At 57.3% G+C, this 22,451-nt stretch overlaps 1 protein-coding gene and 1 long non-coding RNA gene across 9 annotated transcripts in view; one reads left to right on the plus strand and one right to left on the minus strand.

Annotated features, from left to right (window-relative positions):
- Nucleotides 1-22,451, plus strand: part of ZMIZ1 (zinc finger MIZ-type containing 1) — a 248,043-nt gene that overhangs the window by 80,844 nt on the left and 144,748 nt on the right. For 6 of the 8 annotated variants that reach the window (XM_016918729.3, XM_016918726.4, XM_016918724.4 and 3 more), the window contains one exon: nucleotides 12,288-12,368. The exons of 1 other annotated variant lie outside the window; for it this stretch is intronic. The gene's annotated coding sequence lies outside the window, so the exon portion shown is untranslated. The remainder of the gene's footprint in view (nucleotides 1-12,287; nucleotides 12,369-22,451) is intronic. One more of the 8 variants, XM_016918727.4, reaches the window with a different exon arrangement.
- Nucleotides 10,726-14,596, minus strand: LOC134807184 (uncharacterized). Its single transcript, XR_010146941.1, has 2 exons — nucleotides 14,368-14,596; nucleotides 10,726-14,278 (listed from the first exon to the last, which is right to left on the minus strand). It is a non-coding gene; the product is annotated as an uncharacterized LOC134807184 (long non-coding RNA).

Raw genomic sequence — 22,451 nt, forward strand, 5'->3', positions numbered from 1 at the left:
TGGTTCACTCTTCCTCTCATCCTGGTCTCTTGGGCATGACTTCTCCCAGGGGACACTGCTGTCTGCTGACTTGGAAAGGCAGGGATTCAATCAGGGGCCCCCGCTCAGCTGTGTCTGAAGTGTGCCCTCCTGGGAAGAAAACCCAGCAGCACTTTTGTCGAGGCCTCACACTGGAAAATGAACGGTGGGAGGCCTAGAGGTAAAAGGCCAAAGGCCACTAAGCAGGCCAGCGTGGCCTGCCCACTCCAGCCCCCAGAAAGCATTGGTGCTTCTGAGGAGGCTTCCTCGGCCCTCCCTCTCCCCTGGGCTGGGTGGGGCCAGTGGGACAGGAAGCCAGGGCGGGCCTGGAGGATGGGGCTCAGGGTGGCCTGGGCCTGAGCCAGGGATGAGGCGAAACCCAACCCTGGCCTGGCCCCGGGCCGCAGCCGTGCAGGTCACTAGGCCTCGGCGAGTGGCCACCCGCCCACCCAACAGGAAGCCCTGCCCAGACACCACCTTTGCCCCACCCCGTATTCTCTACGGGGTGGCACTTCTCCTATTTCCCATGAGAGCTGCTGCCAGGAATCGTGCCCTCTTGAGAAAGGAAGCCTGACCTCGGGCCGCCCTGCCTCTGGCCTGCGCTGACCCCCTCCCTGGGCCTCCCCGTGGTGGCAGCTCTGGGCCCACGCCCATCCCGCACCCCCCACACATGCTAATGACTTTTCTCCTCTCAGACACAGCCTGTAACCCTTGGGGACCTAGCAGGAGAAACCTCACAGTGGGACTAGGCCTGGGAGCCAGGAGGCTGGGGCTCTTGGGCTGGGATCCTCCACCAACCTGCTTGTGCACCTGGGCAAGTCACTCAGCCACTCTGGGTCTCATCTGTAGAAATACAGGGAGAGGCAGACACTCTGCCCAGCAATGAGCATCCCATGGGATAAAGGGTTTGGGGTGGGTTGAATGTGTACCCTGTGAAGGCAGCCAGGCTTGGGGGGTGATAACACAAAACCTCCCCATCCACCCCTGTCTGCCTGGAAAGGAGCCCCTTCTCTCATCTCCCAGAAGCCGGGCGACGGAGCATGCCTCCGTCTCTCAGCTCTGCTCAGGGAGCTGGGCCAGAAGCAGGGATGGGGCTGTGCTGAGGGGCAGGCTCTCCCACCACCCTGCCAACCCCGTCCTCTTCCTCCCTCCTGGTGGGTGCTCTCTGACCCATGACCCACCTCCCCAAGTAAGCCCAAGCCCACCTCAGTATCAGCAGGGGTAGCAGCTTAGGGGATCAACTGTGTCTTAAAGGGGGCCAAGCAGAGGGGTCAGGGCACCACGGGGAAAGACCAGAGTCGTTGTGACATTGGATGGGTTAAGACAGATCCGGGGGCCACCTTGAGCTCCTGGGCGAGCTGAAAGCTTGTCAGCAGCAGGGAAGACCAGGCACCTGAGCAGCCAAGCCCCTGCCATGGGGTGGCCACAGCTCAGACTCTGGTGGCCTTGGACACATTGCTGCTCTGAGCCTCAGTGTCTGCTTCTGGCAAGTGGACCTTTCAGAGCCAGTGTCTTAGGGTGCTGTGAGAAGTCCTTAAGATTTGGGGACACAGTGCTGGGTCCCCTGCGGCCCTTCCCTTTGAATCAGCCTTTTCCCTGCGAGGGAAACATTACAGGTCAGGATTAGGACTAGATTTCGTAGGCAGTGGGGAGCCACTGAAAGTTCTTAGAGGAGTAGTGAGTTCATGGGGAGAGGAACCGGCAGCAGAGAAGCCTGGCACACTCATCCGGTGTTGGAGCCCTGATTCAAGAGGGGTCACGGGGCAAAGAAAGTTGGCCCAAGTGGGTGTCAGCACCAGCTGGGCTTGGGAGGCCTCAGTTTTCCTCCTGTAGCTGGGTGCCTGTCCGCAAGGCTGGAGAGGCGCTGCTCAGAGCCAGCACTGAGGCTGGCACCACCACCCCTCCTTCTTCCTCTGGTGCCCCTGAGTCCCACCGGCGTGGGGTTGTCTGGGTTTGCCACTCAGGCCCGGGTGGGCCCCACTGCTTCTCCCTCCCTCCATGGCTTTCTAGCTCTGAATGGGAGTGGACTCTGGAGGCTGCAGTGGGCTGCGGGATGTGAGCCAGGGTGGGGGCATTGGCGGTGGGTGGAGTCACGGGCTGGGTGGCCATGAGTCAGGAATTGCTGGGCCTGTGTGTCATCTGGCTGCGTGCTGTGCTGGCTCCTCCCGCCTGTCTGCCTCATCTCGCCCGCCGCCATCTGGGCCCCCTGGGCTGCTCCACCAGGTGATGGTGCTCTGCTCTGTTTATAAGAGTTCAAAACGTAGGATGGAGTAGTCAGGGGACCGGGCTCTAGGGCCCAGGCTCCCCCAACACCAGAGGTGACCTTGGGCAGGTCCCCTTCCTCTTCTCTGAGCCAATTTCCCCCATTGAAGAGTGGATATTAGGCTGGCCAAGGGATTTCAGCCATGGCCCCGGATGAGATCTGAGGCAGCTTTGAAAGATAGCCCAGCCCAGTACAGTGGCTCACACCTGTAATCCCAGCACTTTGGGAGGCTGAGGCAAGAGGAGCACTTGAGCTCAGGAGTTTGAGACCAGCCTGGGCAACATGGCAAAACCCTGTCTCTACAAAAAATATAAAAAATTAGCTGGGTGTGGTTGTGGGCGCTTGCAGTCCCAGCTACTGGGAGGGTTGAGGTGGGAGGATCGCTTGAGCCCAGGAGGTCGAAGCTACAGTGATCAGAGATTACACCACTGCACTCCAGCCTGGGTTACAAAGTGAGACTCTGTCTCAAAAAAAGAAAAGAAAGAAAAAAGATAACCCACCCCAAACAAGTTAAATCAGATCTCCGGGGCGGGGCCTGCGGCCAGGCTTGAAAGCTCTAGTCTGGATGGCCTCAGACGGGCTGCTTTCTCCGCCCTGCCTGGATCCCCAGGCAGCACTGTGGGCTGGTGCATGGGTTCTGGAGCCCAGAGGCTGTTCTGAGTACAGCTCTACCACTTTCTAATACTGGGCAAGTAAATTCATGCCTCTGAGCCTCTGTTTCCTCATCTGTGAGATGGGGCTAACACCACCCACCTTATAGAATGTGTACCAGCGTCAGCCACCATGTTCTTTGATCTAAGCCAGTTATGCACCACTGCTGGCTTCACTGCCCATTCATTCTTCCAGAAAATATGCAGGGGTTCCTGGACCTGCCAGCCTGGTACTGGGTGCTGTGGCAACAGGAAGAGGAAACCCACCATGGGGGTCCAGCCTTTTAGGCCTTTCCAGGGCCCCAGAGGATGGGTTCTGTCTGTTGATGGGCAGGTGAAGGGTGACTCCCCTGAGAATCTCACCGTGTCGCTGGACTGAGGGAACCCCTCTTTCTGAAAGAATGAATGAGACCCCAGATTCAAGGGAGAAGAAGGAGCATCCTAGGACTTCCCTGACAGTCTCAGCTGGGAAGCCCCTGGGGAGGCCCTGAATGCCTTCTGGGGTGGGCCCTGGGCCATGCTCTGGGCAGATGCTGGCTCAAACAGGGCTGGCAGTAGACAGAACAGAATAAGGACCCTCCTTGTAGTCCATCACTGGGCTGGACTGTGTCCTCCATCCTGTGGTCCTCCTAGCAGCCCAGGGCATTGGCAGGCATCGTTCCTCCTGCTTGGCAGATAGAGAGACAGAGACGTCAAGGGATGGGAGGCACTTGCCTAGGTCAAGGGCTGGATTTGAACCTCACTTCTGTATAAACAAAATCCCAGTGGGGAAAGTCGAGCTTCCCTGGGAATCTGCCCTGGTGGGACTAAAACGTGATCGGCAAATCTGTCATCCCCTTTCTTCCCTGGCCTTCCAGCAGGTCCCCTGCAGACCACCACTGGCTGTCCTTGCGGGAGAGAGCTGATGTTCCTGTAAATAGCAAGTGCTCCTGTTGCCTGGGCTCTGAAAGCCAGAGGTTGAACCATGCACTTGTCACCCACTAAACCTTCTCCCTCCTCATGACCCATTGAAGAAACTGAGGCAGAGAGAGGTGCAGGGACTTGGCTAAGGCCATGTGGCTTGTGAGCTGGCCAGGATTTCATCCAGGCCTGGGTGAGGTTAGAGCCCATGCCCAGACCCGCCACCACCCGCTAGCAAGAACAGGACTTTCCTTTGTCCGGCATTTTTAACTCTGGGTCTTGGCCATCACTTCAGACTGGCCTGGCCCACGTGTGGCCAGAATCCCAAAGGGATGCCTGTTTGGGAAGCGTGACCGCCAGGGGGCTGGCACCTGGCCCAGGAAGGGGGTCATCGAGAACACTCAGTGCTCAGTGGTTTGTGTGTGCCACCGACAGTGCCCGTGCCCTTCAGCCCCACGACCTTCCTGTGCCAATCATGGGTATGATGTCAGTTCATCTAATCCTTGAGCTGCTGTTAGCCCCAGATGAGGAAACAGACTGGAGGGATAAGTGACTTTCTTGTGGGCCAGTATTGGACCCCCTGGGTCCTCAGTTGGACCTCCAACACCAGAATGGACCTGGGTTCCATTCTGGTCCACAAACCCCCTTTGGGTTTGTGTCCCCTTCTCTGTAGGGTGGCAGGCTTGCACTCAGAGCTTCCCAAGGACCTCCAAGGACTCTCCTGAGAGCTTCTGCTAGGCCCATTTAATGCTGCAGGGCATTTAGGATTGGGGGCCTCCCAGAGGTGGGATGGGGTGCCCTCTAGGGCAGCCCTCAGAAGCATAGGGCCAGGTGGTTGGCACCAAGCAGAGTGGGCAGAGGCAAGAGGCAAAACTTCTAAGAGAGGCCACCAGCAGGAAATTCCACTTAGAACCCTGGCATTGCGAGTGGCAAGGGCCCAGGTGGGTGCCGGGGGACCTGGTCTGGCCACCCCCAGCTAGGCGCCCCTTTAAGCAAGACCTCGGTCCCTGGAAAACGGATGGCTGTGCCCACCCTATGGGGCCTGATGAGTGGTGGGTGTGGAAGGGAGTACCTGGCATGGATTTTGCACCTGGAGGATGCTTGACACCTTAGGCTGCTTCTGTGGAAGAGGAGGTGAGGACCCTGTCCTGGGAGCAGGTGGTTCTACGAAGCCCAGCTGTGGGGGCCTATGAAGCCTCTCCTGAGTTGGTCTTGGACTCATCTTCCCAGAGCCATGGGTCTTTCTCTATCTCTGTGATACGGGGTTCAGTGCCCCCATCCCAGGCAGGACCCCAAGTCTACACTGGGCAGCAACCCTGAGCCAGTGATAATAATGACTTATGGCCCCTGTTTACAGAGCATTTCCTGTGCACATGCATATGGGCCTAATCTTGTTATGTCCTTCAACAACTCTGTGAGAGTAGTGACTCTTAGTATCCCCCATTTTACAGATGAGGAAACTGACCCAAGTTCCTAGCCCAGTATCATGCAGCTAAGTAAGTGTCAGAACTGAGGCCTCTCTGATGCATCGGAACCTAGATGCATTGGAACCCAGAGAGGCCACCACCACTCTATGCTGTGCCCTCATCCCTTGATTAAAGCAGAAATTGTTCATTTGGTGACTTGGGGAGAAGGGAGCCCCATCCCTCTTCCTCAGGTTTGAGCGGGCCACCTGTCAGAGCTCAAGGCCTCTTTGATTGCTTGGAGGTGTTGGCTGGGGCAGTCGGGACAGCTTTCCCCCTCCCTTTCCCAGTTCCGGGTCTGATGCAAACTCAAAGGAAAGGGAAGCCAGTCCCTGACTGGGCCTGAGTCATTTGTTTCTGAATCCTAGTTTGAATCCTAGTTCCCGTTTTTATCATGGTGTGATCTTGGCTGGGCCCTTCCCTCTCTCTGGTCTCAGTTTGTCTCTTTGTTCAAGTCCAGCACCAAGGGACTAGGTTGGCAGGGGCCGGAGGCCAGACAAGCCACGCATGTGCACCACCAGCCAGGGCACGGCTGAGGCAGGACGGGCAGAAGTCATTCCTGGGGCCTGGGCGATGCTGCATGAGCTCTTCCTCCAAGAGGAAGTGTCCCTCCAGCTTGGCCCTGAGAGCACAGTAGATCAGGACTGGACAGGGAGCAAGGCCTTGGAGAGGCCCCCAGGGATGTGTGCATGTGCCTCTGCCCCACGAATGCAGCTGCGCCCTGCTCACTCATGCCCTCTGCAGCTCTCTCTTCAGCCCAAAGCTCCCCAAAAGCCTCTGGGCCTTTGCCCAGGGAGAGGTACCCTCCTGCCTGAAAGACTGCCCAAGGGACGGTGGCTCTGCCCCCCATTTTGCTTCCAGGCCGAGCTGGGCTGGCCCGCCAGCACTCTGTGCACATGCCCCTAGTTATCTGAGGATTACCCATCTCCTGTGTCTTCCCCACTGGTGTCACACAGTGTGTGAGCACCCTGGGGAAGCACAAAGGCTGGGCAAGTGCTGACCTTTGGCCCCGTCCCCACCCCTCCCACCCCTACTCTTTACCTCTTCTCCTTCTTTTCCTTCTCTGCCAGATAGCAGGCATTGTCATCAGTTGTTTTTAAATAAAGAAATGAATGAATGAAATGAACAACTTCTAGAAGTCACTTTATAGCCCCATTTTTAAAATGAGGAAACCAAGTCGCAGGGATGTTAGGTGGGTGGGGAGGGTAGTTAAGAGACCCCCCCACTCCTCTTCCCCAGTTCTCACTCTTTGGGTCCCCACGGTGCCAGGTTGGGGACCCTAGGTTTGCATGGCATGTCCTCTGGCCACAGGAACTTCCCACACATGGAGGTGTCCTGAGGGCCCAGCAGCAGGTACCAGCCACGACTTCCCACGATCTCAGCTTGCCAGGCCTGCACTTTACTCACCTGGTGTTCCTGCCTTCCCAGCAGGTCAGCCCAGAGCTGCCTGTCCACCCTTCCCTGGCCACTTTCGAGCCTTCCCCATGGGAGAGAGAAAGGTGAGGGAGCCGAGGGGCATGTGGCAAGGAGCGGAAAGCAGGCCCAGCAGGCAGGCTGGGCTTCCAGGGCTGGGCTTGGGAAGACAGTGCCTACTGTCTGCTGGAGGGCATCCTGGAGCCTCCTCACAGGAGGTAAAGATCGACAGGATGATTGAACCAAGCGTACCTCGGGACTCTCAGGCAGCCCCGCCCAGGACTTCCCGCAGACCCCAAACTACCAGCTTCCTAGGTCCTCATTCATTTCTGTTCCTTGAGGCCAACTGTAGTTACTGCTCTTTGGTGAAAAGATTGAGAGGATATGCAGTTCTCCCAGAGCACCAAGTCCCTGGGTTCAGCTCTGCTGTGCCTGGAATGAGGACTACCAGGTCCCTGCCCTTATGGGCCTCGAGGCTGAAGAGATAAACAGGCACCTAATTTTAATTATGCAAGCGAAAAGAAACACCAGCATGTCTGGAAGTTCAGGGAGGGTACCTTGGAGGTGGCTCTCAGAGAAGGCAGCATGGAGGAGGTGGCTCTTTGAGCATTGAAGGATGGATAGGGTTCCAAAGGACAGTGACGAGACGTAGAGCTGCACAAGGCACCATGTAGGGGACTGCGGCTCCTGTTCTGCCACTGTGTGATGTGTGGCCTTTGCTCTCTGCTGAGCGATTTCTTCCTCTGTAAAGTGGGACCTTACAGCTCCCTGGTGACAGGATTGTGCGAGGATGGAGTGATGGAGTGGGGCAGTGAGAGCTACCAGGGTTATTGAGGAAGGAGCCTGGCAGGTGGGAGAATCTACCACGTTTGAGCAGGTTGAATGGTTCTCTCTGCAGGCATAAGGGGTGTGTGTGTGTGTGTGTGTGCGTGTGGTCAGTTGGCAGCAAGTGTGAACAGCTGAGGCCTAATGACAGGAGCTCTGAGGTGGCATTGGTGCCACAGAACCCTGGGGCAGTGTGACCCTCTCCCCTTGTTGTCCATGGGGAGGTCCTTGCTCCGGCCAATGTCCAGCTCAATGTCCAGAGCACCCTGGAGCCTCCCCTGGTGGGTGCATGGCTGGAGGGGTGATTTAGGGCTGCTTTATCCTTCTGGCCCGTGGGCCTTGGCCTGCACCCTGGCCCAGCCTGGGTCTGGCTCTTCCCTCTGTCTGGATCCCCACCCCCAGCTTGGTGAGGTCAGGGAACAGGTATTTCAGGAATGCAGGAGGCGGGGCAGCCAGCCCCATTTGGATAACCATGGGGTAAATATTTGCCTTGCTCCTGGAGCCAGCACTGGCCCGCCAGGGGAGGACAGGGGCCTGTCCCTGGGGTCATGTAAGGGGATGTGTGTGGCGGTGGGGTTCTCCAAGTTGGGGAATCCCCTGTCACCCCAAGAGTCTGCTTGTTGCCTGACCAGCAGCTGTTTGGCGCATCTGTAAAATGAGGGTAGAACAGCTCAGGCGCCTGAGGATCAGTGTAGCGGGAGCTGGTTCCGCCAGCTTGGCCAGGGGAGCGGCGGCTTGGACCAGATGTGGGTGGACACCCTTGTGACCACCGTTCTGATCCCCACTTGGCCACTTATAACCTTGAGCAATTACCCTGATTTGGATGGACACCATGGGCTGAGCTTTTAACTCCTTGGTATCTGCATCTGCACACCCCGTATCTTGTTAAGGCCTCACAGCTATCAGGGCCAAGGCACGTGTGTGGTCAGCAGCAAGCATGAAGAGCTGAGGCCTGGTGATGGAAGCCCTGAACTCCAGGTTGAGGGTGCCCTGGTGTAACCCCTGCCCAGCACAGCACCCAGGGCCATCTGCCCCCTCCCCCAGTGCAACCTGGAGCCTTCTCTGGTGAGAGCCAATGGAGGGCGGTCGGCCCCTGCTTAGAGAGGAGCTGGGGGCTTAGAGAAGCCTAGTGACTTGCTCAAGGTCACCCAGCAAGTGTTCAAACCCAATTCTACCCACTCTTGCCCTAACCCTTGAGGCCAGGGCCAGGGCTTCAGCCCCAAGTGTGGACTCCCAAGCCTTAGCAGCTGTAGAGAGCAACTGGCTACTTAGCCGCAGCCCTGGAGTCACCCCTGGTCCTAAATTTCGGGCACCACTGCCCTCCAGGCATCCTGGATTGACTGATCCTGCATCTGTCTGGGTCAGACTCAGCCCCGGGTCAACATGACCGAGTGCCTCCACCCCAGCCCACACCCAGGTCCTCCCAGGGATCCCTGGAGGTGGGGCTGGGAAGGTAGATATGATGGGGGGAACCCCTCTTAGTCCCAGGACAGTCCCTACCCCCAAGTGACATCTGCCTTGTCTGAGACTCAGCCTTGTCACTTTCCAGCTGGACACCTCTGGCAGCCCCATCCTTCTCAGTGTCATGTTCTGCAAAGCAGGAGTGAGTCCTGGCCTCCCCTCCCCCGGGAGCTTCAGATGCACTGTGAGAGTGAGGGGTGTTTCAGGCTGCTGTCGGCACGCTGCCCTTTCTGGCCTCGCAGTGAGAAGCTGCCGTGTGGTCAGGGTCTCACACACCCCAGAACTGAGAGTGCTGTGCTGAGGGTGCCTGGGAGAGCTATCTGAGCATTGGGGTCACTGCCTCATGGGGAGATTGGGTGGGCTTCCACTGGCCTTGAGGCTCAGGCTGCACTCACTCCATGGCACCAAGGCCTTTCCACAAAAGAGCGCTCCCCTCCAGCCCCTCGTGGTTTATCCTTGCAGTCTGACCAGGCTGGGAGCAAACGGGGCTACACCTCGTCTCCTGCCCTCTCTTCTCCCTGAACTCCCCAGGAGGCCAAGCCCACACAGGCTTTGGGCCTCAGCTAAGGCACCAGCAGAGCTGGGGTGGGTGTGCACAGCATGGCACAGGCTCCTGGTTCCTGAGCCTGCCTTTCGCAGCATGAGGGGTGCCCGGCGCCGTCTGGCCCTGAGCAGGGCTGCTGAGCAGCTCCCAGGGCTGGGCAGGGTTCAGGCTCTCCGGCTGGTTGCCGCATAGCGGGCAGACTGTGAGTGGGGATGGGCTGCTTACTCACATCCCGGCTGTGTTCCTGTGAGCTGCTTATTAGCTGTGCGACCTCAAGAGGTTATAGAACCTCTTGGCCTCGTGTGGAAATCAGGGATGTCAGTGTCTACCTCACAGCGTTTCACTGAGTGCTAAAGGAAATATCCAGGGCACAATCCACAATATGGACTCAATACAGAGTGCCCTCCTACTCCTCTCTTTCCTAGCAGGGTGGTCCAATGCAGGCTCACTGTCCCCCAACCAGAGCCTGAGTTCAAATTCTAGCACCCCCACTTATGGCTGTGTGACCCTAGCTGGGTCCCTTCCCCTCTCTGATCTCAGTTTGCCCCTTTGCACAAGCCCAACACCAAGGGGCTGGGGCGGCTGGGGCAGTGAGGTACGTGCGTGCATCATAAGCCGAGCACCCCTGAGACGCTGATGGCCCGACGCCGTTTCTCCGGGCCTGGCCGATGCTCACTGGGGAGCGAGGGCTTTTCGGCTCTGGCTTCCGTCTCAGCTGCCAAGATAATTATTTTCTCTCTGTCAGCGGCTCTGCTGGCCAGCTTGCCTTTGGGAAAGGCCTAGCTGTGGGCGGTGGGGAGGCAGGAGGCCGACTCCAGTTCTGCCCCAGTCACTGACTCACTGCATGACCCCAGATGAGGGCAAACGCTGCCTGTCTCTGGGCCTCAGTTTCCTCCTCAGTGAAAGGGAAGTATTGGGGTCAGTGAACCCCAAAACTGTTTGTATTTCCAAGGTAAGCAGAATTTGGGGGCTGCCAGAGCCAGAAGGTTAGGATGTAGAGCCACTTCTTCTCCCCATGGCTGGGGTGGGGACACCGGGCCTGGTCCCAGGATCTTGGGGTGTAGGGTTCCAGCACTCATGGAGCCCAGCACCAGCCCCCACGGGGTCATCCATGCATCAGCTGACGTGTGTGGAGAGCCACTGGTGTCTGGCCCTCGCATGCAGTGCATTACACAGTCTGCACAGCTCTTTGAGGGAGGCCTTCTCTTTATTTCTATATCCCCTACAACAGTTGAGGAAACTGAGGCAGAGGGAGGCTTAAGAAACGTGTCCAAGTCACACACTTGGTACGAGGGCGAAGCCAAGATTTGAAGCAGATCCTTGTGATTACTGAGCCTGCCTCTCAATCACCAGGCCTCTTTGCCTCTTATCGAGGCCCTGGGCACCGTTTCTCCCTGGGAGCCCCTGCCTGTGCACAGTGAGGTGGAGCCCAGGCTGAGGACCTTACCGAGCCCCTTGGCGTGTATGGAGGCCTATGCTTCACGTGATGTGGGCACCACCTCTCCCGCTGTGAGCCACGATCTTTGTTCTGAGAGGAGCTCAGCCCTGCAGTCAGGTTTCCTGGTTTTTAGGGGTAGGCACTCCGGTGCAGAGAGGCACAGTGACTGTTCACGGCCATGCATCGGGGCACCTTCACAGCCATAGCTTGAATTCAGGGTTCTGCACATCCCAGCCTCCAGCTGAGACCCCAGAGAAGCCCACCAGCCAGGCCTCTGGGTGTCATCCTCCCTCCTGCCCTCAGGGCTCTGTGGGCAGTGGGGGGCGTGTTGGTGGGCCGTTGAGGAGGTGGGCCAGCTGAGCCCCACCCAACAAGGATGGTTGTGTGCCCACACTCCCAGTGCACCCGCAGGCCCTGCACTTCTGCCTGCTGCCATCTCTGCCCCGAGCACCACTGTCTCTGGCCTGGACCCTGGAGCAGCGTCCCCACTGCTCTTCTGCCTCCTCCTATTCCTCCAAGCCCTTCTCCCTTCACAGCCATGGGGGCTTCCTAAACTAGAACTAGGGTCACATCCCTCAGCTGCCCAGATGCTGCTGTGACTCCTGCCCACCCTCTTTCTTACTGTCGCTGGCCCCTGGTCTCCACTCACGGCACCCCTCCCTTGCTCAGTGCATCTGCTACACCACAGACCCCAAGTCCTCCACTGGGCCAGGCACTTTTCTCTATCTTGGAGTCTTCGCATATGCTGTTCCCTCTGCCTGGAATGCTGTTTGCCGCATCTTGGTCTGCCTCTCCCTGGCTTGTTGCTCAACTTCACTTCTCCAGAGAGGCCACCTGGGATCTTGAGTCTCTGCTGTGTGGCTCCTGGACTCATTGTTTGTTTCTGGCAAGCACTGCTTTTACTTTTGTATCATTTGATTCTTTGCTCTCGTCTGAGTCTCCGCAAGGGTAGGGATCACTATCACATCAGCATGCTTGCTGAATGTTTGTTGAATGAATGAGTGAATGCGAAGTGCCTTTGTCATCGCATCTCCTTGGATTCTCCCGGTGACCTTGAGACATACTTTGACCCCACTTTGACACGTGAGGAAACTGAACCCCAGAGAGTCTGAGAGCATATCCGTAATCACATAACCAGTAACTGGCAGGTGTGGGGAGTCAGGGGCCTGTTTATGCCAGGGCACCCCATCATGTCCCTTCAGAGTCCTCCTCTGTCAGATGGGGATGATACGGTGGCAGTGGGCAGTGGCCTCATGGTCAGTGCCGGGCCTCTACTGTGGGTAGACCCACTGACCTCCCACTTTCATTGCAGCAGGATGGAGCTGGAGTGAGGTGGAGGGGCCGCAAGCTGCTGACCGGCGTGTGGGACACTGGTGGTTTGCAGATCACTGAGGTAGGTGTGCCACGGGGCTGGCGGGAGGTGGCTGGGTCGGACGCAGGCGAGTCCTCATGAGGGCAGGTGCTAGCCCTAGCACGCTGGACCTTTGACTCGGGCCTCAGCCCTGAGGGGCAGGAGTGGGCACAAGCCACCTTTGCTGGGAGCTCATCATGCCCCCAATGGGCCGTCCGTCTACCTGGCACCCAGGGACCTCTTGGCCTGGCCTTTCTCTACAGCAGCTGCTAGGGGTGGGGGCTGCAGGTCTGCCTGGGGAGAGGGGCAGGTCTGGCTACCTGGTCTTGGCACAGCAGCCCTGTCTGCACCACTCTAAACCCTGTGGAGTATGGGCAGCCCCACCAAAGGAGGCCTGGGTGAGCAGGAGCATGTCGGCTGAAATGGGTGCAGGGCTACCCACCCCTTCTGCCCACTCTCACAAACATGCCGAGGTGCATACACTGGGCTCTGGGGTCAGACCATCTGGATTCAAATCCTGACTGGCATGCATGGTTACTCTGTGCCTCTGTTTACCCATCTATCAAATGGGAATGAGATGGCGGTGCCTGCTCCACTCTCGCAGTGAGGAGACTACACACCTGGCACACAGCAAGGACTAGGGACATGTCAGCCCTTTTCCTCAAGGGTGCTAGGACCCACCTTTCTCCCCACACACCTCAGTTTCCACCACCCTGCTCCCCCTGAGGACCCACCAGTGCCAGGATGGACACGAACTGGACCCCCCGCCTGATAAGGGGGGCAGGGCACCTTGAGGAGCAACTGAGAGCAGCTGGGGCCAGCAGGTCCTGAGGTCGGGGCCAGCAGGTCCTGAGGTCGGGGCCAGCAGGTCCTGAGGTCGAGCCCAGCTCTGTCCCGTGCCCCAGCATTTCTCATCATGGGGTGGCATTTCAGGGTTGATCTCACTTGGCCCTGTGCCCGAGGGTGACCTGTGTAATCCCTGTTTACTTGGCAACTCTCAACCTAGAGATGAGAGACTTCACAAAAATCCTTACTTGGCCCAGAGCCCTTTGTCCCAAGGCGTCGTGGTGCTGGGGCAGCCTGGGAGGGGGGAGTCTTCGCCCTGGTGTGGAGCTGTCTCCTAACATCCCCTGCGGCCCTCAGCGTCCCTCCTGGAGCTTAGCGCTTCCAGGGGCCTAGGGGCAGGGCCAGGCGAGCCTCAGTCAAGCTCCGACATTGGAGAGCCAGGCTCCATCTCCGTTCCTGCTGCAGGAAATCCCAGCTGTCTGCTGATTGGCTGCATGACCTTGGGCCAGTCCCTTCCCTTGTGTGAGAGCCAGCTTTCTCATCTGAAAATGAGGCTGATTATACTGACATTGCTGACAGAGCTGCTGTGAGGATGCTTAGAAGCCATGAATATTTTTAAATGTCACAGTCTCGTGAGCATCTGCTGTGTGTGTGTCAGGCACTATGCTCCTTTAATACCTTTTTACCCCCACAAGAATCCCACGGGGAGGTTTGTCTAATTCATTCTCCAGAGGCTCGGCGTGGTTAGGAAACCCACAGAACCATCAGTGCTGGAATGGGGATTTGAACCGAGGTCCATCAGGATTAACCAGTGCATAAGGCCTTAGAGGCCAGGGGCGGGGCCCCAGGACAAGCATGGGAGCTGCTGGGGGAAAGCCACTCCATTTCTGCCCTGCAGCCTTTGCCCAGCCCGCCAAGTCCGCTGCTCTCTGGAGCCAGAGGGTGGCCCTCAGGCTGGTGGCCTGCCTCTCCCGATGGGGCCTGCCTGCAACTCGATGAGGCTAGGGGAACCCTCTGCTAATTGTCTGGTAACCTTTGAAATTCTCCTTCACGGTGGGTTCTCTTTTCGGATGTTTTTCAAGGTAATTCATTCCTTTTCCAGAAATTGCCAGTGGCGGAGCATTAGGCAGCTGGTAATTAATCATAGGAGCAGCTTCGAGTTGATTCTTTGAAAAAGAAAAAAAAAATGAGGAAGAGAAAGCCTTGGTGGAAAAAGAAAAGAAAACCACTCTAAGGCGAGGGTGGTAATCAATACCTTGGTGTCCTAGAAACGGCTGGGGGTGGGGACGGCGAACATGCGGCCTTCTCTCCTTCTTCCCAGGGCTGGCCCACTGTCAGCACCAACAGCGGCAGCGTGGGGCTCCGCTCTTGACCATTGGCTCCCTGTATGGCTTTGAGAAGTTGCTGCCTTTCCCTGGACTCAGCTTTGCCACCTGTAAAATGGGTGAAGGGCAGCTGTTAAACTGAAAAGAACATTGAATGAACCATTGTTCACTACCATGTCTTAGTCCCTGGCACAGAGCAGTGGCCCCATTGATATTCTGTTAATTGAGTGAGTGAGTGAGTGAGTGAGTGAGTGAGTGAGTGAGTGATTCTCATGCATCCTAGGTAGCTGTCTTGAGTGAAGGAGGTGGTACTGGCTATAGGATATTGTGACTGTAGCTCTGTTCTAATTCGGAGTGACAGTCAGGGTGATGGGCCAGTTCTGTCACTTTCCAAGCTAATGATGAAAGGACAGTCTTGCTTGGTGAACTCCAGCCAGGAGACCTCAGGCCCCTTAGTGGCAACCATGCTATCTCTTCAGCATCTTCCAATTCAACTTTCCAAGAGTCTGAGCTATCTGGAGATTTTATGTTAAAAAGCTGCCTCCTGCAGAGGTGGTGAGTTCCTCATCACTAAACTGTGTGCAAGCTGGGGTTGCGGCTGTATGGGCCACTTGGACAGTGGATTTTGGGGCTTGGAGCATCCCTGAGTCTGGGAGAGAGCATGAGGCTCTCCAGGATGGTTACTGGGGAGGCTGCACTGATGGGGAGGAAGCCTGTTCCCTCCGGAGCCCGTTCCCAAAGGTCCCAGGGGAGGACTGGACGAGGATACAGGCGCTGAGGCATCAGTGCCTGCTCCCCGCTGACTGGCCCCATTGCATGGACATAGGGGCACTGAGCAGGGTTGAGGGAAAGAGCCACACTCCTTATATCAGGGGGTGTCTAACAGGTTGTGGGTTGGGTAGAGGGGTGGGGAGGTACAGAAAGCCCTTGTCTGGGAGGTGGGGGCCTCAGACCTAGGTCTGATATGCTGGTCTGTCTGGTGTAACCTCAGCAGCTCCCTTTCCCTTTCTGGGATTTGGGCCACGATCCTTCAGGAGAGGGCAGCAGATGGGGAGTGTGTTCTCCAAGCCTTCCTCCCCTGCCCGGGTGAGCTCAGTTTGGGAGCCAGAGCTGGGCCTGACAAAGCCGGTTTCCTCTTAGCAGCTTCTCTCATTCTGGCCCTAATGTGGGACCAGGGTTCCTTGCCCAGAGACCCAGGATGACAGTGCACCCTAGCCTGAGTAGTGGCTGTGGGAGACTCAGAGCTTCCAGAGGGAGGGAGGGAGGAGGGTGTGTGGCTGTGTGCTTGTGTGTAAGTGTGTGCGAAGTAGCGTGTGCCTGTGTATGGGTGTGATTTTTCAGCAGGACGTGAGGCTGTGTGAATATTCATGAGTATTCAAGGAAAGGGGAGACCCCTCCCTCCCGTGTGTGTCAGGACCTCCAGGTGCACACTGGCTCCACATTCAGACTGGCCTGGGGGGCCCTGACCACAGTGGAGCTGACTGAGGGGCAGTGTGGGGGCCAAGCATTCAGGCCCGAGAGTTCGGACCTGCCCTCCCACAGCTGGAGGTCTTGACAGCTCCCCGTGGTCACGGGAGGGCATGGATTTGGCGGCCATGCCTCCTGCCACAGACTTACACCCTGAGCCTCTGGCCTGAAGTCTCTGGGTGGGCCCAACCAGCTCCCCCTAGGCGGGCCTGGTCTGCTAGGGGGGTCCTCTGTGAGCAGCCAAGCCTAACTTGGCACTAGTCATTTCTTTACTTCTTCCGGCCTTGGCCTCCAAGCCCCAGCTCAGCTGTGTGTGTGTGTGTGTGTGTGTGTGTGTGTGTGTGTGTCTGGGCTCTCCCTGCAGCTCAGCTGTGTGTGTGTGTGTGTGTGTGTGTGTGTGTGTGTGTGTGTGTCTGGGCTCTCCCTGCAGCTCAGCTGTGTGTGTGTGTGTGTGTGTGTGTCTGGGCTCTCCCTGCAGCTCAGCTGTGTGTGTGTGTGTGTGTGTGTGTGTGTGTGTGTGTGTCTGGGCTCTCCCTGCAGCTCAGCTGTGTGTGTGTGTGTGTGTGTGTGTGTGTGTGTGTGTCTGGGCTCTCCCTGCAGGGTGGGGCAGTGGGTCCATCTCTGCGTGTCTCTGTCCCATCTCCCCGTGGCTGTCTGTCCTCATCTCTCCCTGCAGCTCTCTCCTGCCCAGTTTTTCTGTCTTCTTACATCCCAGAGGCTGCCTCCGCCGCCACACGCCTCCCTGTCCCTGCAGCGTATCCCAGAGTCCTTGCACCTCCTCACCTCTGCTCTCCTTCTCAGGGCCACTCCTTACCAGGCCTCCCAGCAGCACGGCTGCACCGTGCTGCTGTGTCACTGCTTCTTGTCATCCTCAGGGCTCTGCACAACAGAGGCCTCCCTACCTTCTGCCTTTGCCTAAATCTGGCTCCAGCCAACATGCCACTCCCTCCCACCCTGCTCTTTGGCGGGTCTGAGACAGCCCCACATTCCCAGCTGCTGGAGGCTGCACTCCGTGTGTGGCCAGGTGGTGGGGGCAGGTGCCATCCCCTCCCATGGCCCTGCCATGCCGGCCACCTCCTGGCTCAGGAGTGCAGGCTGCTAGCCCACCCTGCAGCTGCCCTGTACCGTCCTGGGCATGTGGGTTGCTGGCCACCAGCTGGAGCAGGAGAACGAGAGGCGGCCTGTGCCCACTAACAAGGGGTGGTTGGAAACCTGGCATCTCCCTCCAGCATTAATGAAATTCCTGCTATAATTAGAAGTGAGGTGTACAGGAGCTGGCTGCCTGGTGGGAGCGTTTGTATGCTCATGAATAAGTAAATTGTCCTCTCCTGAAGGCAGAGGAAGCTGGAAGGTGTAGGCCCAGAGGGTCTCAGTGGCCTGTGAGGTGCACAGGCCCCACCACTCACCTGGACGCCCTCGGGAAGCTCCCTCGGTCCCCGGCCTTGGTCAGCCAGTCTTCCTGGAAGTGCCTGCTGCGTGCCCAGCCGACTCAGCCTGGCATTCGAAGTCACCGCCATCTGGCCCCAGCCTCCTTTCACAGGCACATCACATGCTAGCCTTCTGCCAGCGCCCTGGGCTGCGACTCCACCGCGCTGCCCCCCGCCCCTCTTCTTCCTCACACCTTCCCACTCTGTGCTCCGGCCTGAGTTTCTATGGGCTGCCTCATGGCTCCATCCTCGGAAGCCTTCCTCAGGCCACACCTGTGCCTCCTGGAGGCCCCAGTAGCCTTCCCTGGACAGGCCTCCTAAATCCAGAGCCTTCCTTCGACACTCTTCTTGCCGTTTAAAGTGTGCATCAGACTGCCCACCAGGCTGTTTTTCATTTTTCATTGATTACATATTGGGATGGTAATGTATTGGATTCACAGGGCAGATATTTTACATTCTTCCTCATACTAAGTCTTTGAAATCCAGTCATTGCAGTCTCCACTGTTAGCTGTATTGCACGGCGCATGCTTGGAGAGTCCTGTTTCATCTTGCAGGTGAAGAAACTGAGGCCTGAGGAAGGAAATCCTGCAGGTGAGTTTGCAGAGCACAGGCTGTCTCTGTAGGCAAGGCCACTGCTGTCCTGCAGGACAAAATAAGGAACCAAGGCACAGGGCACTTGTCCTAAAGATATATCGAGGCAGGCAGGACCATGGCTAGAACCCAGGCAACTGAACCTGAAATGAATAGAGGAAAGGCGATGTGAGCGATTTCATTCCCCCCACACCGCCCACAGTAGATTTCAGTGCTTGAGGCTGCCCTGTACTTCATGCCCAAACAGCCCCAGACCAAGCAGCTGTCACAGGCTGGGCCATGTATTGGCCAGTCCTGCCCTTCATCCCTCCCAGCTTCCTGACAGTGCGCATACACCCTAGACGGAGCTAGGAGGGTGAGAGCCTTTGTTCCTCCCAGGAAAGGTCACCCCTGCCCTCCAGCCCCTCCCACATCAGCCAGCAGAGTCTGAATCTCAGAGGTGCCCAAAGGTTGTGTCCTGCTAACCAGCCCAGGTCTCCAGCGAGTGGAGGATGCCTGCAGCAGGGATGGCTCCAAGGCTAGGAGGGAGAAGAGGGGATTTACTCCCCAGAGCCTGGCCCTGCCCCTGCTGGCCTAGAGAGTTCTCCCAAAGTGGGGTGTTTCTTAGGAGTCAGGCTGGCGGCAGAACAGCCCCTCCAGAGCCCTCCACCCTCTGGAGCCGATTTTCCTCTTTGTTACCTGCAAGCCCCCTTAGGCTGCACTTGGCTGTACGCTCCATTTATGATCTACCTCTTGTTTGCCTCTGCTCAGGCAGCGTGGCAGGGAGTCACGGAAGGTTCAGGTGCTCGTCTCCCTCCACTGCAGACAGGGCTGGTGCCACTACCCAAAGCGGAGCTCCCCTGGGGGCCTACCTCCTCCCACCAGCAAGGGCTGCGGAGTTTGAGTGTACTGAGCCAACAGCCCCCCTTTCTTTCCCCAGCCCATTCCCTCCTTCATCTGCACACAGGCACCCCATGGCCTTTTTTTGTCTCTGCTCCTCCAAGCCAGCCATCTGCTCTTTCCCCACTAGACCGTATACTCCTTGAAAGCTCAGGGCAGGCTATGAACCATGTCCCCAGCACAGTCCCTGGCCAGTTCTGTGCTGAAGGGCAGCTGAAAGCCACAGACAGGCACCCAGCTTGTGCACCCTCAGCTTCCTCTGGGCATAGCAACAAGGTGATGTCTAGCATCCCAGTTGTTAATGTGCTTGTGGGCCGTATTAAGAAGGATTCGGAGGCTGTGTGCGGACTCCACGAGAAATAATGCTGTGCATCGTGTGGCGCATGGTCACGCTCTCAGCCCTGCTCCCTGGGTATCAGGTCTGCTTGACTGATGTCTCAGCTCGGGGCTGTGGCCAGTACAGGAGGAAGGAAGAGGCAGGGACCTCAGTGTGACCCCCACAGGTGTCCGTCCACCCTGGCTGCTGGGTGAACTGGGCCCCAGAAAACCTTCTAGAGCCCCCAGGGAGCTGACTGGTTAACGGAGAGCAGGAAATTTATGGTTGCTGAGCCTTTGGAAGCTTTTTGCTCACATCTGCCTCCCCCATTAAGTGCTTCTCACCCTTCTTCAGCTCCAGTTTGGGAAACAGCAAGCACATCTTGCCTCACGGCTGTTCTGGGACCCTCTACCGCTCCCCTGAGGCATCTTTAGGGACCTCTGTTGGAGCCTAGGGGAACATCTCTGCTTCATAACCTCTGTGAATTGCTCCCGTGGTGCCACCTCCATCTGGCCCACCCTCAGGTTGGTGGGACAGGCTGGCATGAGACGGCCCTCGCCCTTGCCAATAGCCCCTGCCAGTTTTCTCTGGGCCCTGGCCTCACCCAGACTTCCCGTCACAGCCCCCAACCCCTGCCCTTGTCACCACCTGGGGTGCCAGCCCCCTGTGCTTCGTTGCCTCTGCCCCCAGCAATTCCCTCTCAGGTAGGAGTTCCCAGTTGCCTCCTGCCCGGCAGCTCCAGCATGGTCAAGGATTGAGCCAGGAGGACTTTGATGCACTAGAACCTATAAATAATCTGGAGCATTTTTATCTGTGTATGGAAGAAATGCAACAGACTTCCTTGCATCCTGTAGCCAGCTTAGCCTGTCCACAGCCACAGCTCCAGAAGGGCTGATAAAGATCGTCTCATCCCTGGTATTGACTCCCCCAGCTGCTGCCCAGACACCTCCATTGCTGGAGAAGTCACTACACAGTTTTGCTCATGTAAATTCAGTGTGATAGGGGATAAAGTGTGGCGTGTGGTCAAAGTGTGTGGGTTTCAGGGACAGACAGTCCTGGGTTCAAATCTCTGTTCTGCCACCTATCAGCCAGGTGAGTCTGGACAAGTTTCTTTCATCTTCGACTCACCTGTTTCCTCATCTGTAAAGGGGTGCAGTGCACCCACCTGGCAGGATAAAATGCAGCAATAGCTACACAGCACCAGTCCTCTCTGTTAGCAGCAGACTGATGCCCTTGGGGAGATACCTCCCACCCCTCAAACAGGAGCATCTGCTTGAGGTGGGCATTTGTTAGCTCTGGACCCAGACACTTCCCTCTCCAGAGACAATGGACCCCCAGGTCTTCTCTTGAGCTTTCAAGTGGGAACTTCCAGGAGGATACTTTGAGATGGAGACGCAGTGCTTCCCAGGCATGCTAGCACACCCAGGCCACCTGGGACACCTGTTTAAATGTAGATCACCAGGCCCCTCTCCTGGAGTCTGATTCTGTAGATCTGGAGTTGGGCCTAGGCCTCCAATTTTTAAACAGATGCCCCCAGAAAATACCTGCGATCTGGCCAATCTGGGACACACTCGTGCCTGCAAAGGGGAGCTGGCCTAGAGACTTGAGCCAGTTCCTCTCTGTGGCTCAGTTTTCACACTGATAAACCAGGGGTTTAGATGACCTGGCAGGGATCTTTCTCCCCTTAAAACCTCATGACAATCAGACAGACATTCCCTGATGTCCCCTCTACCAGGCTCCCTGGGGCAGATCTGTGGGTTTCCGCCCCATTCCTTCTAGCCACAGAGCATTTGGCTCAGCAGCCTTCTGCCAGCCTCAGAGCCCTAGGGATAGATAGAGAAGCTGTTCCCTGGGTGTCACATGCCATTTATTGGCCATTCCCTTGCCTTCCAGGAGGCCCTAACTCTGCAGGCATTAGCGGAGTCCACTCAGATCTGAGATCTTTTCTGTAAGCTGAGCTGGATCACTAACTGGTACCTACTGGGAGGTAGGGCGGAGGCCAGAGTGGGTGGGGGCAGTCCTGCAGCTCCTCTGAGGCATCTGGGAGCCTTAATAGTTAACACACATGAAAGCCTGCAGCATTGGAACTGCAGAATGACCCCGCAGAGCCCTCCCTGTCTTGTTACAGATGAGGAGACTGAGGCCCAAAGTGGAACGTGCTGGCTAGGAGGATGTGAGCTCTGGGAGCTCCACGTGGCTCACAATCTGGTCTCTGGGCCAACCCATGCGGCCCACCATGCCTCTCGTTGTGTGGTCCATCTAGGATGGGCAGCCCCGCCAGGCTTAAGCCCTCAACTTAAGCTGCTGAGCCCCTAGGAAAAGAGTGCCATCTCAGGACAGGTCCGAGGGGCTGCCTGCTCCTGAACACTGGTCCCTTCTTGGACCCGCACTGTCAGCCTAAATCAACAACCCCCTCCCAGCCCATGGGTCCTCCCACCCCAGCCAGGGCAGCCCCCATGGAAGCTTTCCAGAAATATCCACGCACAGTGCGGTGAGCTCCAGAAATGAAAAGGCTCTCACACTCCCTGCTCCCTCCCGTTTTCCACTCACTGCTGCTCAGGGGAGTTAATAAGCAGAGGTGAAAAAGCTGGCCCTGTCCTAATGAGATCTTGTTTGAGGCAGCTGGGTCTGGGCTAGTGCCAGAGAAGGAATTCTTCACTGCCGGGCCTTCACTCCACCGGGGATGAGGCCAGGGCCTAGAACTTAGGGACTGGCCTGGGCTGTCGCTCAGAGGATGCCGGGGGCCAGAGCTTTGTCTCCTTCCTGGGCTGGGAGTCCCACTGGGTCCTTAGTTCACATGTGGTGCCTGGTACAGCACCCACCTTCAGGCCTCTGCGCAAGTCAGCCCCTCTCCACTGCACTCTCTATCTGTACTCAGTAAGGCAGCAGTATTTAGTAAGCACCTACTATTTGTGTGGGTCTGTGCTCAGCTCTTCAGGAGACAAAGAAACAGACCTGTGCCAGCCCCAGGGGAGCTCACAGTCTAGGCCACTGTAGGTCACATGCAGGAAGAGAATTTGTGATGCACCGTGTCCACGGGGCAAGGGATGTGTTGAGATCAAAAGAGGAGGAGTCCTTGGGGAGTGAGGGCCTATGGAAGGCTTCCTGGAGGAGGATGACTGTAATGGATTGACACTCAGAGCATTTCAAGAATTTCAGGTGGGGCTAGGGCTGGGGCAGGTGATAGTGCTTGTACCAGAGCATCACTGGGCACACACCTGGCCCTGTCCTGCGACAGGAAGGCCCAGCAAGGACGGAGCCATGCTATTGAGGCAGCCACAGGCTCAGACCTGGTACATCGTAGGCCATATCCCTATGAAGTGAATGACCAGCA

This window comes from Pan troglodytes, chromosome 8 (assembly GCF_028858775.2).
Source record: "Pan troglodytes isolate AG18354 chromosome 8, NHGRI_mPanTro3-v2.0_pri, whole genome shotgun sequence".
NCBI lineage: Eukaryota > Metazoa > Chordata > Mammalia > Primates > Hominidae > Pan > Pan troglodytes.